The sequence below is a fragment of the Trichosurus vulpecula genome, chromosome 3 (assembly GCF_011100635.1).
Source record: "Trichosurus vulpecula isolate mTriVul1 chromosome 3, mTriVul1.pri, whole genome shotgun sequence".
Taxonomy (NCBI): domain Eukaryota; kingdom Metazoa; phylum Chordata; class Mammalia; order Diprotodontia; family Phalangeridae; genus Trichosurus; species Trichosurus vulpecula.
Window position 1 is genome coordinate 126060681 of NC_050575.1, and position 18406 is coordinate 126079086.

Consider the following 18406-nt stretch of genomic DNA (forward strand, 5'->3'; position numbering starts at 1 on the left):
AATTTTTTTCTTTGATGTCTTTTGTTTTCACATCACTTTCATTTCTTAATATATCCCTTTTCCCTCCCCAAACCCAAAGAGCCATCTTTTAAAATATAAAGTCAAAAAAAAAGTTTGGTAAAATTAACCACAATATAAATCAACAAATATACACAATGTTCTACAACCATAGTTCTCAGCCTCTGCAAAGAAGGTAGGGAGACAAGTGCATTATCATATCTCTTCTTCAAGACTGAGCTTATCCCTGCTCAAAGAATACTTCAAATAGAAGACAATTTTGGGCACCCCCAGCTCTGCAAAACAGCTCCAAAATATTTGATATTGAAATGTGTCCACTTTTCTCATAAAGCCCTTTAAGTTCTTCCTATAATCCTATTTGCTCTTATCTTCAAAAGATAGCTCAAATGCATAAAAGATATTTTATGCTTTCAAAGATTTTTTCTTACATTTTAAAGTTTTATTGTATTTTTTCTTTTAAATTTATTTATTTATAGTTTATAACATTCAGTTTCACAAGTTTTTGAGTTTCAAGTTTTCTCCTCATCCTTCTCCCCTCTCCCCACCCAAGACAGCATGCAGCCTGATATAGGTTTCTACATATACCTTCACACTAAACATATTTCCACAATAGTCAAGTTGTAAAGAAGAATTATAACCAGTGGAATTAACCATGAGAAAGAAGAAACAAAACAGAAACAAAAAAAGAAAGAAAAAAAGAGAAAGAGTACATAGCTTGCTTCAATCTACCTTAGCCTCCATAATTCTTTCTCTGGGTGTGGATCACTTTTTCCATCATGAGTCTTCAAAGATCTTAAGATGACAGATTTCAAGCCAGAAGGAAACCTTGAGGTCATCTCATCCAAATTCTAATTTTATAGATGATGAATCTTAATACAAGGGAGGTGAAATGATTTCTCAAAAATCACATTGGTGATTTTGAGGTGGGGTGGGGTGGGATAAAGTTATACCAGGAAGATAGTATGCAGAAACTTTATATTAAAATGATTAAAATTTTACTTCTAATATGTAAGGGTTTCAATTTCTGAAAAATTAACTTATATTACAGAATATCCGTATGCTGCTAAATAAATTAAGTCTTTTCTGCTTATTTTTAAATACTTTCATTTCTTAATTCCTTTCAAAAATATCTTTAACCTAAAAAGTTTATATGCTTCTACAAAAAAGATGCATGAAGTATTTTTGATTCTTTCTGAAGTGTGGGGATCCATTGTAGAAATTCCCTCTATCACCACAAATTGCAACCTATACATGATCTAGTAAATAATGCCTAGGGAATTGCCTGAGACCTTTAAAAGTTAAGTGAGTTGCTCAAGGTCATACTTCAAGTATATATCAGAGGTGGGGTTGAACCCACTTTTTACCTTAAGTATTTTTCAAAAAATTATTTTAAACTTAAATGTACAATAAGAAAAAAGAAATATCATAAACTTAAATATTAAAACATAAGCACAAAATAAGAAAAGAATGTAAGAGAAGTTTCAAAATATACAGCAATAAATTTCTGTTTCCAGAAAGCCTATATAGCAAATACTACACATGGTGTTCTAAGTCCAACTCGTCATTTCCTACACCACAGCGATATTCAAACTTTATGCTGTTTAAATAATCTAAAATTATATTGATCAATATGGCTGACATATAGTATCATTTCCCTATTTTTCTCTTTTCATCAGATCTATTTTATATCTATTTAGATCTATTACATTGTCTGAGATTATGTTTACTACCCCTGCTTTTATTTCCCCTGTAAGTTCTACTCCTGAGCTTTATTTTATGTTTGTATATATCTCTTATTTCCTATTCCTCCTTACTCCTCTATTTTACTTTTGCCTGCTACCTTGCCATCCTTTTAATTAACCTACCCTCCTGAAAGAATCCCTCCATTATCCTTCCATTCACATTAATCTAATTGTTCCCTCTTAAACCCATTCCTGATGAAAGTAAGGTTCCAGAACTACCAGCCCTCCTCCTCTATCTAGTTCCTTGGTATCAGTTCTTCCTCTTGCACCTCATTTATATAAATAATTACTCTTTTTTACCTGTTCCTAAAAGGTTTTATTTTTTAAACTCATATCATACTCAGGCCTACCCAAATCTTTCTTACAAACTACCTAAGTACTATTAACAATGTTAGACATACCTTTTTACGTTTCCTTGTATAAAAGGTAAATGGTTTGCCCTTACTGAGTCTCTTGTAATTAGTCTTTGACATGTACCTCATATTTCTTATGGATCTTATACGTCAAATCTTCTGTTAAGTTCAGGTTTTTTTTAACAAAGTCCTGAAGGCTGACAATTGGTTAAATATTCATTTTTTCATTTAGAATTATGTTTAATTTTGCTGGGTATGTAATTTTTGGTCATAAACACAGTTATTTGGTGCTGAAATATATAGTTCCAAGACCTGTGGTCTCTTAATGTTGTTACGACTAGGTCTTGTGTGATTCTAATTGTTGCACCACCATATTTAAATTGTTTCTTTCTTGTTGCTCATAATATTTTATCCTTGAGCTGGGGGTTTCAAATTTGAATATGATATTCCTGTGGGTTTTTATCGTAGGATCTTTCAGGTGGTGAGCAATATTTTTTAAAATTTCTACTTCCCTCTCTTGTTCTAATGCTTCAGGACAATTTTCTTTAATTATTTCTTGTATTATTGTATCAAGATTCTTCTTTTGATCATAGCTTTCTGGTACTCCAGTTACTCTTATGTTTTCTCTGCTTGATCTGTTCTCCAGATAAGTTGTTTTTCTTATGAGATGTTTCACATTCTGTTCTATTTTTTCATTTTTTTTACATTTTGTTTTATGATTTCTTGGTTGCTTATAACTTGCCCAATTCTAATTTTCTTCCTTAATATTCTGGATCTCCTTTTCTAATTGGTTGACTTTCTTTTCATAATCTTGGTTTTTTATTGTTCTCATTTAAAAAATTTTTCCTAAATCCCTCTCATTTGATTTTTAAAGACTTTTTTAAGTTCTTCTATGAATTCTTTTTTAGGCAGGTGGACATTTGATGTTACTCTTTGGGGTAGGAGACCTTTTTGTTTTGTTTTGCTTTGTTTTTGTTTTGCTTTGCTTTGCTTTGCTTTAGTATCCTCCTCTAAAGATGACCCCAGTCTTCTCTATTCCCATAGTAATTTTCTATGGTTGAGTTCTTTCTTCTTTTCCTGCTCTTTTTTATTTGTAGCAGCTTATTTTTGTAAATACCTCTATTCCCAGGGTTTCATGGGTGATGCCTCTGGTCTCAGATTCTCATTCAGTTCTCCCCTCTAGTCTGGAACTGAAACTAAGAACTCTGCACTCATATAAGTGCCCACAGCCAGCAGCATCTGCACTGCTTCTGCACTCACTGGATTATGCTGGTTCCTTCTTACCCAGGTCCATGTCTTGGCAGCAGAGCTGGATCTGGCATGCCTTATCAGCAGAGCTTCCCTTAATCTTCCCCCAGTCAGAAGCCTGACACCCATCCTATCCAAAAGTAGAATTTCTTCTGGCTGGAGTCCAGGTTGCCTCCCAACCCAGCTAGCCCCAGGGATAACACTTGCTGCGTCAGAGGAACTGGCCTGGAGGTATTTATGCTACACAGGGGCCAAACCTCACTTCTGGGGTTTTTCTTCAGATCTTCTGCTATTGTTTCAGGAGGACCACTGTTCTGCCTGAATTCTTGTTTATTTTTACCTTTCTATGTTCTTCCTGAAGTGCTACTTTATCATATTTCTGGAGGAAATCTGAAAAAATTTGTAATTTTCTGACCTAATCTGCCATCTTCCCAGAATCCTCTTACCCACTTCTTCCAGACTCGAAGCCCTGTACTCTATTTACTACACCAAACTGCCTCCATATTGATGTATGTGAATTTCACAACTTAATCTTAAATGAAGTTATTCAGAAAAGCTGCATGTACTTTGGATTTTTCATGTTTGCGATTCAAATGGTGTAATAAATTGGAATGAAATTAGAGGAAAGAACCATAACCTGAATCAAAGTAGTATTTCTTTTAAAAGGCTGCCATAAATTAAGGTATGATACATTCTATTTCTTAGCCATTTTTATGAAATGCCCTGGTTTTCAAATTTTCAGATAGGTATCAGTAAAAGTTTAAAATTGGGTGCTGTTTATTGAATTAAGTTTGTGTTCATATAAGATTAGGATTATCTGAGATTTATTCGCTGTGGATATTCTTTCCACTGATGCAAATTCTAACTATTCTGTGCCCTAGTAGATTGTCTTTTTGTGTTATCTGGATGAAAATTTCTTCATCCTGTGTCCAATCCAGTGACGAGACTTCCTAAACTGAAGTAAACTGGTGTTTGGATAACTGATAAACAATCAGTTCCTAGGCTTTATTTGAAGTGTCTCCACTGTGGTAGGATGTGTCAGAGCTTGCCCTCCATTTACAGAGCCTTTGAGAACTCAAGGTCACCTCTCACCATGATGACACAGAATAAGACTTTAGACAAGAATGACAAAAGTGCAAGGACAAAGGACCATAAGCCCAAATTCCACAACAAAACTCCTGTGATCCAGGTCCACTTGTCCACCAATGTGCCATTAGGCAAATTACTCACCCTGTCATGATTTTGGTGTCCTCATGTGTATAATGTAGGAATAGTTGAATTGCAAGGTCACATGCATCCTTAACATCACATGACTCTATTATCATCACCAGCTATCAATCACCTTTCAGTTGCTGCCATGTCTGCCACGCAAATAATTGCCAATACCTCTGCACCCATTCTATTATACCTTATTTCTGTAGGTATGAATTAGTGTGATCAGAAGAGAACAGACAGTTACAAAGTTTCCTGATTTAGTTTCTTCCTTCATAAATCTTTGTATAAGGATGCCTTAATGGGGGTGGCAGGATGGGGTGAAAAACTATGCCTCTCCCTGTTACCAGGATGAATATAAATTTGGGAGTTGTTACAAGAGTGACATTTGAGGCCAGGAAGGTCCTTTTTGGTCCATCTTCAAATGGATCAAAACTCCTCATGCACAAGTCAATATGTGCTCATAGTAAATCTTGTTTCTTAAGGACAAAGAAGAAAGCACCCCAGCATTAGAGACAAAAATGAAAAGTCATAGGTTTGGAGTCAGAGGTCAGACTCTGTCAGTTAATTACCTACATGACTGAGCAAATCATTTAGTATCTCTAGGATTCAGCTTTCTCATATTTAAAATGTGGGTCTTGGACTCTCTAAGGCAAAAGGAAATAGATGACCTATAAGGTCTCTTCTAATTCTAAATAGACAATCCTGTGTTGAAATAAATTCCTTTATATGTTCATTAATATGTGAATAAAGCTGAGCTGTCTTGCTAAGAAGGTCATAATTCTGCCCATGAGATAGTGATATTCTGAGAAGTGGCATGAGCCAATTATATTCATGGTGGGAAAACAAATGATCTGCTTTCCCTTTAATGAACACATCTAGCAAATCCTGGTACTCAGAACCCTTTGGTCTTTAATTGTGGCTAGCACCTCTGGGTTGTCTCTGATTACAGATGAGGAGATCTCTACTTGGGGAAATTACACCGACATGCAGCCCATTCAATGTGGAGACTGAGCTTTCTTAAACATGGCAACCCAAACATCATCCTGGCCACCTTCACCTCAATGGCTACTAGAATTATTTTCACTCTAGTGCCATCTACTTGCTGCACAGTGGAAATGATTTTGAACTATATCAGCCTTTTTATCCAAAGACATGCTTTCCACATAATGTGAATATATCTTTCTGCAGAGAGGCAATCCTATCTTCTCGCCATATTCTAGGTCATATATTCCAGGTAATCAGAACCATCTTTCTGTTTTACCTGTCCTTGGGAATTTTCCATTGTGAGAGTTAATGTGGCAAGGGAGTTCCTGGTCCCCAAGTTCTTTCTCTTTACCTTTGATGAAGTCAGCTTTCTAGCAGAGAATTCCTAGATTACTTTTTCTGGACCTGTTTTGACTCATGCATAGATTCTGCCTGTAGTACTAAATCACCTGGGTCATAAAGTTGCTTCCCATTAGGTAGTCATTATATTTAGATTCCAAATACATATTTAATATCATTCAGTATAGTGTCTCATCACTGCTGCTGCATAAGAGATTTATGTAAAGCCATCTTTGAAAGGCTTTCTGATAAGCAATTCAGTCTTTTTTTTTTGAATATTGACCTCTTGGCACAAGGGAACAGTACCACAAGGCCCCAGAGACTTGGAAAGTCAATGTCCAGACTCAGATACTGTCCCCCAATTGCTTCCCTAATTCCACTGGGAAAGTGGCCCAAGATAATCCTAAAACAAGGAATTGTTTTCCTTAGAAAAGTCACAGAGGAAAAGCACCTTTCCTGTAGCCTAGAGAGACTCACCTGGGACTTAATCTCACAAAAGTGAGTCAGCCTAATTAAACTTACTGAATCCAGTAACAGTCCCCCTCTTCTTCCTCAATAGCCTTGGTAATATCAATCAGGGTAATGCAGCCTCTCAGAATGACTTCACTGCTCTCCATCACCTTTAATGCTAAACTTGCCTAGCATTGTCACCTGCACCACAATCTCTGTCCAGTTCTGAGAGCAATCTTTCCTGTGGGTGTGGCATTGAGTTAGATTGTACAGGATCAAATAGATTCCATTGTAGCTGAATCTGGAGGGCACTTTATCACCACTTAAGTATCTTCTTGGATATACTATGTCCTAGCTCTCAGCCTTTACAGGACCTTACTGTGGACCACACCATACCCAGAAGAAACACGAAATGGAACACAGACTCCTGCATCACTATCCTCCTCAGAGATAGCGGCCAGGGCCATACTCAAAATATCAGAAAAGATAGGAAAGCAAAATCATAGACCACCACTATCAAGCCAACACAGATTTCTTGGAAGCCTTACCCAAAGTTCTCTTCCCTTCCTTCATAAGTTCTATTGTAATTACTGATGGGATCGGCCAATCTGACCAAGGTTCAGAAGTGTCATAGGCAGTGCAGAAATGATTTGAACTCCTCCTCCTCCCAGACTGGATGTGGGTGCTCTACTCCTTACTTCTGTTATACTGATTAATCATCACCAAAACACAGCTCCAAATGTCTCAGATGGGAGTCTCTGGGCCAAAGCTTAGCTGAACTTCTTTACTTCTGTGCTTTGTAATAACACTAATATATATATACATGCCCAAAACACATTAGTGGAATTATTCATACATAAGATTGTCTTATTGTCAAAATAGGGATCCAATAAACAGATGTATATTAAGACTATTCATTGAAAGGTCTCCCTTCAAACAAACACACATGACTTGTGCACACATACACATAGCTCTCTCTCTGTGTATATATATATATATATATATACATATATATACACATATACACATATGTATGTATATACATATACATATTTGTGTTTTGATATATGAAATATATGTGTCTATACATGCATATATACATATACATAATATATGTAAATGCATGTGTATAAAATGTGTATAAGAAGGGAACTCAAAAGTCATACTCTCCAATCCATAATGGAAATATGATTGTTGATCAGAGTTCATTCAGATTCTGAATATATCCAGGGACTAGAAACTCACTAACTATGCAATCAGCCTCTTTAATTTGGGGTCCTTTAATTGTAACAAAGTTCTTCTTTAACATTACAATCTTAAACATATTTTGAAGGAAACAGTTATTCTCTACCTACATCTTCTTTTCTCAAGGATAAATTAACTCAATAAAACTACTTAAACAACAAACTGGTGTAGATAAGGGCAAGTGACAGAGTCAATGAATCCCAGAATTTAAGGGTATAAAGTGACCTCACAAGTCTTCTGGTTGAATTCATACCTAAAAAGCATGTCCTCTACAACAAATCAAACAAGTGGCCTATCAGTTTTCACCTGAAATTCTCTAAGGAGGAAGAATCCATTATATTCAGGGGCATCCCATCCCACTTTAGGACAGTTCTAATTGTTAAGAAACTTTTCATTACATTGGACCCATCTGCCATTCCACTATGACTTTCACCCATCACTCCCAATTCTACACTTTGAATTCAAGCAAAATAAAACAATTCCTTTTCTACATGACAGTCCTACAACTATATGAACACAGATGTCAAGCTCCCCCAAAGCTTTCTCTTCTTTAGTCTGAACATTTTTAGCTGCTTCAGTTAGAACTTGGATGGAATGGTCTCTAGTCTTGCTCCTCGCTGTGTTTTCCTTCCTGTGGGCATGCTCCAGCTTCTCAATGAGGCATCAAACACTGAAGGGAATTCTATAGATGTGGTCTGAGAAGGGCTATTTCTTCCCTTGCTTTGGATGCTGCTTCTGTTAATGTAGCCCAACCATCTTACCATAGCTCTACTGGCTACCATAACACACCTTGGACCCATTTTGACTTTGCAATCCACTAAGCCACCTAGATCTTTTTTTCACACAACTTGTGGCCTAGTCATGTCTTCTCCATCTTGAAATGGTAGAGCTGGTTTTTTGAGGTCAAGTGGAGTATTGTACATTTATTTCTATTAAATTTGGATTTGACCTATCTTTCTAACCTTTCTTCTAATCTTTTTGAATGCTAACTCTGTCATTCAACATGTTAGCTCTCCCTCCTACATTTGTCACCTGAAAATTTCAAAAGTCTGTTATTGGTGACTTAATCCAATTCACTCATAAAATACTAGAAGAGATTAGAATCCTTGTATCAAAGAATCTTAGAGTCATATAGTCAAAGAAATATAGAAACATATAATCTCAGTGTTAGCCTAATAGGACCTCAGTGCTTAAAGAAACCTCAGAAATAATTTAGTCCAAACTAACCCTCAGTGGGGGAATTAACTCTATAGCATCCCTAGCAGTTGATCCTTCAGCCTCTACTTGAACACTCCAAATGGGGAGAGTCCTCACTACTGCCTTCAACTGCCCATCCCCCTTCAATTGCCCTGATTTGGGGGAAGCTCTTATGTGGCACTGAATGTTTCCTGAATCCTGGCCTTTCCCCCCTCACTCAATTTCCTTACATTGAAAGAACTGTTCACGTGACCAGAGGATCTTCTAATTTCATTTCATTAACTTTCTGAGCTAAGGTGAAAGGGCAGGAAGGACAGGCAATCCTAGAGCTTATTAAGAGAAAGGCTGCAGTATGGGAGAGCTGGGGCCATCAATTGTTCAACCTCTAAGGAAAGAATCAAGGGGATGCAGTGCATTAAAGATGGTATTAGGAGTCAGTAGAACCGAATTCTGTGACTTGGCTCTGTGACTAATCCACAGATCATTTTTTTGTGATCCCTTTGCTCTGCAACATTTTAAGTTTCTTTCTAGAATGAAGATTCAAAATAGCTTACATTTTTATAGAGCATTATTGTTCTATTATCTGACACCCTAATAAGGTATTGTGGACGCCCATTTTCAGATAAGGAAACTGAAGCTCAAAATATGATGAGGTGATTACCCCACAGGTAAATGGCTAAGTAATTGACCAAGATGGCACTAAAACTCAAGGCTTCTGATGCCAAATATGGCAGTCTTTCTGTTAGATGATGCTATCTCTCCATTCCATTTGTTTTACATTTTAACATTTTATATTCTTAGGTTCCTTTAATTTTTTATGTTTTAATAATTCTTTTAAGACCCTTCCTTCTGCTAAGATTCTATCCTATATGTTCTTAAGATCTCCCAGTTCTAATTAAATTTAATTAAATTCAACAAACATTTATTAAGGCACCTTCTATTTGCCAGGCACTGTGCTACATGCTGAAGATATAAAAACCTATGCAAATTCCACAGATGTCAATACAAAAAAAGTCCCTTAAAAATGCAAAGTAATTGGCTGATGGGGTTCCAAAAACAAGTGGATGGACTAAGAAAGGTATTTTGCAGGTGGCTGCATTACAGATGAGAATTAAAAGGGGTGAGGGAGTCAAGAAGCAGAAATGAGGAAGGAGAGAATTGCAGGCATGAGGGAAAGCCCAGGCAAAGGCTCAGCAGTGGGAGGTTGGGTTTCACATGGGGAGCAGCCAGGTAAGTCAGTTTGGGTGAAGAATGGAGTGTCTGAGGGGAGCTCATATTTAATTGTCTGGACAGAGAGACTGGTGCAAGATTGTGGGTAGCTTTTTTGCTAAACGGAAAATGTTTATTTTGATTTGGGTTTTTTAGAGGCAATTAGGAGCCTTTTACGTTTCTTGAACAGTTGAGAGATACAGTCAGTCCTGTATTAAAATTCTACATCCTATTTCCAGTGTTCCCCAAAGTGATTTTCCTAAAGCCAAGGTCCGATAATGTCATCCCACCCCCTTGACTCCTCCACACCTCCCACATTCAATAAACTCCAGTGGCTCTGTTTGGCAATCAAAGCCCTTTACAACCTAGTCCCTTTCTAAGTCTCCAGTCTCCTTACATGTTACCCAACCTATTTAATCCCAGTGAAACTAAGCCTCCTGGCTGTTCCAGAGACATGACACTGCCTCTCTCAGCCCTGGGATTTTTCTTTGCCTGTCCCTCACGTTTGGAATGCACTCCCTCATTGCTGCCTACTAACTTTTCTGGTTTTCTTTAAGTTCCAACTAAAATCGCTTCTTCCATAGGAAGTCTTTCCCAACTCCTCTTAATTCTACAGCTTTTCTTCTGTTAAATTATTTTCTATTCATCCTGTATATTTGTTTGTGTGTGCTTACATGTTGTCTTCGTCAGCAGGTTGTGAGCTCCTTGACAGCAGGAATTGTCTTTTGCCTCTTTTTATAACCCCAACACTTAGCACAGTACTTGGCACAAAGTAAGCACTTAATAAATGTTTATTGCTTCATTCAAAAATCTTTTTCATCTTTAATATTCCATATTCCATGTTCTAACAGTCTATGATCTAGCAGAGTCATTCAAATAAACTGGGAATCTGAACTGAAAAGTTTTAGGTAGCTACATGTGTCAGTGGATAGACCACTGGATCTGGACTCAGAAGACACGACTTCAAATTCAGACACTTGCTAGCTGGGTGACACTGTGCAAGTCACTTTACATTTTTCAGTCTCAGTTTCCTCATCTGGAAAATAAGAACAATATTGCCAACTTTGCATTGTGGTTGTGAGGATTAAATGAGACAATATCTGTCTCTGTCTGTCTCTGTCTCTCTCATACACACAGAAATATAAAACACATAAATATACAAACATATTACTTCAGTAAGGATCTCCAAATCTATCTGACCTGTGCCTGCATGGGATAAATTCACATGCTCTCAGCTCCACAGCATAAAATGTCTCACCAGGATACACAGGAATCTGGAAGGAACAGTATAGCCCAAATCTTCAGAATCCTGGGCTGCTTGCAGGGGATGTGGAGGTGGATGAAGCACAATGTTTGTTGGGAAGAGCTTCTTCATTCCTCTCCACTAACAAAGGAACTTGGGGCTCCTGCTTTATCAGCCAAAGAAGTTACCCTGAGGTGGGAGACAACGCTCCCAAGATTCTGGTTAGAAATAAACATGGAGTAATTGCCTGATTCCCCCACAGGCTCCCTGTGAAATGGATACACTGGGGTTGGGGGAAGGGGAATGTTCATGCCATTGATTGGAGAAGGCAATGCTGTGGGCCATTGGGAAAAATCCCTTTGGGGTGTCCATCCTCACTGCTCTGGGCCTGTGTAAAGAAATCATCAGCTTCTTATTCTCCAGCTCAAAGCTGCTCCCTCTTTAAGCCTCATTCCCACCAGCCCTGGCCCAGACTCTGGGAAATCCATCCATAATCTACCAGAATTAGATTATTTAGATTTAAACAAGAATCCTCCTCACCTCCATTCTATTTTTGAAATGGTCGGGGGTTAAAACCTTTTTAGTATGGAATGAAGGAAACACATTATTTCATTCATATTTGTATCCCCAGTGCCTAGCACAGTGCCTGGGCCCAGAATAGGCAGCTAATAAATACTTGCTGACTATAGGACAAACTAAAAATTTTTTAAAAGCTGGCAATGCTTTAAGCACTTTAGAATTTATAGACTTTTTTCGTCAAAACAGCTCTGTATGTTGGGTAGTGAATTTCCATCCATGTATTAGAGATGGAGGTTGCTTGCAGTACAGAATACAGAGAGGTATTCTCTTCACTGTATCATTACCAACTCAGAAAATAGAGGGGACCTGCTCAGGGTCATATTGCCAAATGCATCACTGATTCCCTTGTTGTTTCTGGATGTTTCCCTTCAATGATCCAGGGACCAGCTTTTCTGTGCCTACTCATCCTTTGTGATTCTTGTCCATGTATGTCCATAAGTTTGTCTCTAGATTCCACCCAACATGCTAGGATCCATCCTTCTTTTCTTCTGACATAACCATGGAGTACTCAATCTGCCCATTTGTCATCCCTCATTCCTACTCCACAGCCAATTCTTACTTTTTTGATCATAAATTTTCCTGCTAATATTTGCTCCAATTCTTTAAAGTTCTATATTTGTCAAATGTTGTAGCATTCTTACATCTACCATGAAGATTTCAAACGACTTCTGGGTAATGCTAATTTTTAATTCTTTGGGACACTGTAGCATTCAATGACTCAAAGGCATACAAGAACACTAGGTGGATAAAAGGCAACGTTTATAAAAAAATATCTTAGCATTCTAGACTCCTAAATTTTTGATGGAACCTAAAGGTCATTTCTTCCATCCTACCCGAATAGTTACTGACCTGGTAGAGACCATACTGTAGTATATGGGTGAGGTTGTAAATAATTACAATATGAAACAGAACATGGTAACTCCAAAATAATAATAATAATAATAATAATAATAATAATAATAATAATAATAATAAACTCCAAAAAAATAAACAAATATCTAAAACTGTTCTTATGTAAATTCCTTTCAGGCTCTGTACTATAGGGAAGAATGCACTGGGCTGTAAGGTATAAGATTTTGCTACATGTGAGTCATGCTTGTACAATTTACAACAATGGAACCCAAGTCTTCAGACTACAAGACTAGTGTTCATTTGACTGTTCCAATAAGAATATCCTACAATACCACAGACTTATTAAGACTAGAATTCATATGCAGCCTCATGTAGCAGAAAGTGCATTGAACATGGAATCAGCACATCTGGGCTGGGCTCTCATCTGGGCCACTTACCACCTGGGTATCCATGAAAAATTCCTTGAACGTCTTGGGTTCTAGTTTCCTTATCTAGAAAATGAGTCAATAAGACAAAAATGACTTCTCAGATACCTTCCTAATCTAATATTTCATGATTTTATGAAAACATATACCACATAAAACATGACACTTACTCCTAAATGATAAAACCCCTGTTTGACATCGTTTTGTTTGTGTCTTGATTTCTTCACTACAGTGTTTATAACTAAAATTATTTTTGGTTGTTTCATTAAATACTTCCAAATTTTCTTCAAGAAAATTGTAACATTCATTTTTTAACATGTTGAGCTCTAAATTCTTTCCCTTCCTCTGCCCCTCTTCCCCTTTCAGAAGGCAAGCAATTTGATGTAGATTATGGAAATGAAATCATACAAAACATATTTCCATAGTTGCCATGTTGTAAAAGAAAACACAAACAAAATAAAACAATAAAAATAAAGAAAGAAAAAATATGCTTCAATCTGTATTCAGACTTCATCAGTTTTCGCTCTGGAGGTGGTTAGCATTTTTCATCATGGGTTCTTTGCAATTGTCTTGCATCATTGTCTTGATTAGAGTACCTAAGTCTTTCACAATTGATTATTTTTTATAATATTGCTGTTACTATGTACAATGTTCTCTTGCTTCTGCTCACTTTACTTTGCATGAGTTCATGTTAGTCTTCCTAAGTTTTTCTGAAACCATGCTGCTAATCATTTCTTAGAGGACAATAGTATTCTGTCACAATCATACACCACAACTTTTTCAGCCAATCCTCAATTGATGGACATCCCTTTGATTTCCCATACACACACACAAAAAAAACTGGCATCAGCATTTTTGGAGAAGTAGGTCCTTGACCCTCTTCTTTGATCTCTTTGAGATACAGACCTAATAGTGGTACTGCTGGGACAAGGTCCTGGGTTAAAGTTAGGGTTAGGGGTTAGGGGTTAGGATTAGTGTTATCTCTTTGAGAATCATTCTAAATTGTTAGGGTTAGGGTTGGGGTTAGCTATTTGGGTGTTCTAAATTTTTCTCCAGAATGGTCGGACTAGATTAGAACTCTACAAACAATGCATTAATGTCCAATTTTTCCACATGCCCTCCAATATTTGTCATTTTCCTTTTCTTGTACATTAGCCAGTTTTGTGGGTGTGTGGTGGTATCTCAGATTTGTTTTTATTTGCATTTCTCTACTCAGTAGTGATTTAGAGCATTTTTTAAAATGTGACTATTGATAGCTTTGATTCCTTCTTCTGGAAGCTACTTTTTGGTATCCTTTGACCACTTATCAATTAAGGAATGGATCTTACTCTTCTAAATATGTCTTGGTTCCCTATTTATTTAAGAAATGAGGCCTTTATCAGAGACATGCTATAAAATTTGTTTTCCAGCTTTCTGTTTCTTTCTAATCTTGGTGGCATTGGTTTTGTTTGTGCAAAACCTTTTTAATACAATCGAAATGATCTATTTTACCTTTTTAATACAATCGAAATGATCTATTTAGTGCTCTCTATTTCTTGTTTGGTAAAAAATTCTCCCTTTCTCCAGAGAACTGACAGGTAAACCATTCTTTGCTCTCCCAATTTGCTTATGGTATTACCCTTTATGTCTAAATCTTGTACACATTTTGACATTATCTGGGTGGATGGTGTAAGATGTTAGTCTATACCTAGATTCTGCACTACTGTTTTCGTTTCACCAGAAGTTTTCATCAAATAGTAAGTTCTTATTCCAGAAGCTGGGGTTTTTTATTTTATTGAATACTAGATTGCTATGGGTCTTTGTACCTAATACACTCCACTAATCCAATGCTCAGAATTTAGAAATTTCTAAGTCAGACTTGTTTTCTGAGCTGGGCACAGCTACACACCATTTCTCTGTTTGCCTTTTTAATGTTATATATCAATTATCATATTAAATATATCAATATCATGTTATGTATCAATTATGGAGTTGTGCCTAATTCCTTTTTTTCCATAATGGACCTTGAATAGTGTACAAGGAGTTAATTTAAAACCACTGGTTATCCTAAAATACTGAGAGGTTTGTAAAGAATATTGAGACCTCAGGCTGTGGCTGTAAATGCAATAACAAAGCCAGTATGACTGAAATTATATGAGGGCTGGAAAAGGGGGGAAGGCCAGTGTCATGTGTGAAATCTGAAATAAATGAAGAGTCAAAGATTCAAACTAAGCATATAGATTTATTAAGCAATGCAACCTGTTGCATTACAAATAGGGATCAGGCCTCCTGAACTTGGAACTAAGCCCTGAATAAAGGGGGAGAGAGATTTTTATGTATTAAAATATACCATATTTCCCCATGTATAAGACACACCTTAATTTTGGGTCCTGAAATTTGAAAAAAAATGCATTGCATAAAGCTATTGAGCTCAAGTTTTATTCATCATAAAATTCATACAATAATACAATGAAATTCATGGACCTTCTGCTCATAGTTTTCAGGAATCCTTTGGGCAAGTCTGGTGCATGTGCACATGCTTAGTCCATTCTGTTTCATGAACCTGAAGCACCAATTGCGTCCTGCTTTGAATCAGTAACTTCTTTTTCATCAGCAATTGTTCTTGCCTCATGCTGAACCATCTTTGTGGACACAGGAATTCCAATCGCCCTTTGCTCTTCAATCCATATCTTCAATTCCCTCTCTAAATCAGGCCATTTTGCTGACTTGCCTTCTTCTGCCATGGCATTTTCAGTAGAGTTTCTTCTTCCCATAGCCAGTCTCAGGTTGTTTTCTCAGTTGGAGGAGGACCAAACTTACTTTCAGCAGCACTATTTCCATTCACTTTTGCAAACTGGATCACTTTTAACTTAAATTTAGCACTGTACAAAAATCTTTTCTGAGCCATTTCTGGGCAGAACGTGGCAAAAGATAACCTAATATTCCAGTAACAAATGCGAAACAACGAGCGCAAAGACAGCAAGTATGAAAAAGCGGGAAATGCAAGTAAAAAAGTCTACAACCACTGTATAAGACTCACCCAGTTTTTAGACCCCAAATTTTTTGAAAAGGGGTGTGTCATACATGGGAAAATATGGTAACAATAAGCCAAATAAAAACAGGAAGTATAATTAGGTAACCTAATTTCTAAGTGAAGGGAAGATTAGGGGCTTTCTAAGCTGAAAGGTGAAGGGTCAGCAGGAGAAATTCCCTGAAATCAGAAAAAGAGGTGTCCCATCACCCCAATTGTCTGTATTCAATCAAAAGAACATGGAAACAATCTAATATCGGATGGGATGAATGGCTTGCCTGAGATGTAGAATTGTGAGAAAACTCTTTGCATCAATCTTCAGTTCTGACTAGGTTTCTGATAAGCATAACATAGTTCCTTTGGCAGAGATGGTCCAGCTTCCCAGTCACTCAGGGCTAGGTTCAAACAATACAATAAAGTTTCCTCACAACTCCTCTAACTGAATAAAGTTTTCTAACAAGACAGAAATTGGACTAGATCTATAATTGAATAGAAAGGGGACTGATCCAGAATCGAGTCACAAGATAGAGTCAGTATGCTTCACTCAATTATCACAATTACTTCAAGGGTCACCACCATGGGAGAGAGCAAGTAGGTGGTACCACTGATAGACTTCATTCAGCTCCCAGACTTACTGAAGCTTGGCTCTAAAGTTGTCTTTTAGAATTTCCATCTCACATTCTCCACTTCTATTTCTTAATACCAGACTTTTTGTTACTAAGTCTGTCATTCCAGAAGGCAAGGGAGTTGTAGAGGTTTTTGAACAGAAAGCCAGAGTGAAAAAATAAGTCTCTCTATTTGTTGCCAGCTATGATCATAATAACTGTTTGCATCATCATCTGTATCCCCTCTGCCAAACCACAACCCATATGGAATTATCAGTATCCTCTTGAACCAGGCAGTGTTTCTGGCTTGAACCTGGATGGCCAGGTGAATCCCCTTATCTGTGATAAGACACCTGTGTGATTCTCTAGGCTGCATACAAAAGGTACTATCCTGGTTAGTGTCTTTGGCTCCTCTGTCAGGATATAGTTGTTGATACTTGAAGATTTCTCCTACCGTTGCATAGGGTCTCTAGAAGGGCCTTCCCCTGCTGCTGGAAACGTGAATATATCCACAAGAAATAAAAATTATTTTTGCTACCGTAGGCTGGTTCTCACTATCCTTGTGTTGCACAATACGAACCCAGACCTTCTATGGGCTGAATCCAACCAAAAATGTAAAAGAGACCCAGCTATTAATAGGATCATGGAATTAGAGCAACAAGGAACCTTACAGGCCACCCAGTCCAACTCCTTCATTTTACAAAAGAGGAAACTGAGGCCCAGAGTGATTAAGTAATTGTAGTAGCAATTTAGATTTGAAGATCTTTCCCACCCATTAATAGGCCACATGACCTGCTTATGTCACATGAAGTCTGAGCCACATGTGGTGGGAGGAGCTTCCTGACAGGAAAAGGAAGTTATATCGCAGGAAATGCTGAGAGAGAGAGAGACAGAGAGAGAGAGAGACAGAGAGACAGAGAGACAGAGAGAGACAGAGAGAGACAGAGATTGATTGAGAGAGAGCAGTTATGGCTGCTAATGCCTGCTCTCCGATTGTTAGAACTGAACAGGCTGACATAGCCATGCTGTGAGCTTGTTTTGGGGAAGATTCCAGCAGGGCGTGGGAGAGGTTTTAGGATGGGATGGCAAGGCTCCAGGTTGTTATATTGTGTGTGAAATGTTTTACTGCTGTGATATGCTGGATAAATGGCTTGTGGGATATGGTTCTCTGGTGTCTGAATAAGTGGTTTACTTCTTCTACCTTCTCTGTGTAGAGTCTCATAATCTTTGTGATACAGAACTACGTAGGCATGTTGACAATTATCTTCTAGATTGTTATTATGGCCTTATTGTTACAGTAATTTATTCAAGATCACACAGATAGTTGATAGCTGGGAGAACTGGCAGGTGAACCTAAGTCTATTACCTCCAGATGTACTGCTCCTTCCTCTTTATTACACTGTTTCTTGCCCTGGTGAAAAAAAAAAAAAGCTGTTGCTTAATTTCTGGATTAAAATAGTATTACCTGAAAAATCAGTGTGAGCTTTTGAGAAGAGGCTTGATTTGGTTTCAGGAGACCTGATACTTTCTATTTGAAGAATGTAACATCCTTAAGGGCAAAGGATTGTTTTATATTTTTGTCTTTGTATTCCTAGTACCTAATAGTGCCTTGGACGTAAGGGAGGCTAAAAATATTTGTCAAATCAAATTAACTTTGGGTATATTATGTGAGCTGCTGCTCAACAAGTTTCC